We start from the raw sequence: 2,308 nt of genomic DNA, 5'->3' as shown, positions 1-2,308 counted from the left end.
ACAACCAAAGGTTTTAGGGTTCTGTCATGAATAATATGACATTTAGCCAACTATTTACGTAAGAAGGCTGTTGAAGATCACTTAGAAAAGGGTCAGTGCCCAATGAAACTGTAGGACCAAAGATGTTCTCCCTGAAAAAATGAAGAGAAAAATAATTGCCAGTCATCACAGTCACCATGATTCTTATGTACTGAACCACAGGTAGGATTTGGGGACACTAATAGCTAGAATGCTATGTAGGGTGTTAGTGCCCACACTGCTTTCCCTCTTACCACTCACTACTAAAACTACCATCATGCCCATTCTGATCAAAATGCAAGGGATAATACTTCAATGCTTAAATACGAGGGATAGTGTATTTCTCAGAGTTCCCGGACATACCACCTATATTCTAAAACAGTAGGAGAAAAAGAAGTAGAGCTAATGAGAGGAAAATTAGTGTCAAGCATGAGACACTCTTGACTAGCCCTGGTAGAAAAGTTTATGAAACACTATCCTAAATGGCATTGTGCTTTCAGCTTCTATATATGTTTAGTAAAGAAACTGGGAGATTTTTATAGCTTTCTAACTGATGACATCCCCTGCCCCATTCTTTAATTATGTCTAATCTATTTGCCATACTTCTGCTAAACTTAGTATTTCCACAACTCTTATCTAATGGCTTCTGTTGGACTAAATATTTTTTTAAAAACCCTTCTACCTACACTATGGGAGTTGCCCTGCTAATCCAAAGGCTCTACCTCTCTAGCAGTTAAAATCCACCAGTGGCTTCATGGGAGAAATAGGAGCAATCTCCTCCCATACAATTCATAATGAGGGGCAACAGTAAGGTGGTTTTGACTGGAGAGCAAGGAGGGTTGGTTTGTGGGGAGTTTTTTGTTGTTTTTGTTTTGTTTTGTTTTTAGTAATGGCTTCCTATTGTATTCCCAGTGTCTTTTAGGAAAAAAAAAATCTGAATTCTTTGGCTTAGCATTGAGTAAAATTCACATTTTGACTTTCAAGGCCACCTTTTCAGATTCTCTTATGTGTCTTCAAGTCCACTAAACCTTTACTAAATGCCGGGTGTTAACTTAGGCAGCAAAGAAAAATAATGCCAACTCTCTGCCTTGAAGTGAGAGAAACATAAACAGAACATTTCAAGATGAAAGTATGTAGTAAGTGTAAGAGTTAAAGGCCTACAAGGGCTTTCCTATGGGAAATGACCACCTTAGTTCTAACAATACACTACTTGGTTTTTTTAAAAAAAGTCTCACATTTCCATGTTTGATTCTTTAAGATGTGCTTTTTGACAGAAGAGTCCTGCCATATCCCCGCCAACTTGTCTAAAGCTAAGCCAGCACATCTCTCTTCATCATATTCTCACAGTTCTGCATGTCTCCATCACAGCATTTATCTCAGGATTTTAACTAGAACTTAATTACAATCAATTATATTCTCTTATCTCTTATCTATATCTTAGTATATATAGTCTCTCGTACACATCTATGTATAGCAAGCGGTCATTGAGTGCTTACTATGTGTCAGACTTTGTCTTTATTGTTTAATTCAAACCTTCCAATATTCCTATGAAGTAGCTACTACTATTATTCTCATTTTTTTTCAGATGTGGAAACTGAAGGCTGGTGTCTTGCCCAAAGTCACACAAGTGGTCTAAAAAGAAACCTCTGCCTGGACTGTTAGGTTCGGAAAGAATAAAATAATAAACGAATAAGCAAAATGACAAATGTTCGCCTACCTTTATGGAAGGAGTAGGAAGGGAGGTGAAGGCAGGCACTCGAAACACCAAAGCCAAGTACCTCGACAGGGTTCCTCGATTAAGAAAGTTGGTGCCGATCACTGAGTCCTTAGGCTGCTCATGCTCCGGGCAGCCGGGAGACAGGGAGGCCGGGACTTACGCCCAGGAAAGGAGGTAACACTATTCACTGTTTTACGGAATTAAGACGTCTATAAATCTGAGGCTGGGGTCCTGCCAGGCCAGAAAAGCGGGATTGAGATGGCCCAAAGCTGCCGGAAGTGCTTCTTACTACTTCGCTTGTACTACAGGAAGTTATTACTGTCTTGTTGCAACATATAAAGATGTCCCCTTCTACTTAGTATTCCTTTTCTTCTTTTTCTTTTACACCACCTTTTTTTTCCTTTCTTTTTTTTTTTTTCTGCAGCTCCACTTCGTAATGGGTTACGAAACAGCAACATCACTGTCGGTATCCAAAGAAGCCGATGGGAGCTGGGGAGGAGGCGCGACTAGGAACTTGGCTGCTGGGAGATGAGGTTTCTCAGGGACGGAGTTCGCGGCTGCACGCGGTGGAGG

The sequence above is a fragment of the Elephantulus edwardii genome, unplaced genomic scaffold, assembly GCF_000299155.1.
Source record: "Elephantulus edwardii isolate Elephantulus edwardi_28Jun2011 unplaced genomic scaffold, EleEdw1.0 scaffold00009, whole genome shotgun sequence".
Lineage (NCBI taxonomy): Eukaryota > Metazoa > Chordata > Mammalia > Macroscelidea > Macroscelididae > Elephantulus > Elephantulus edwardii.
This window is presented reverse-complemented; position numbering follows the sequence as displayed.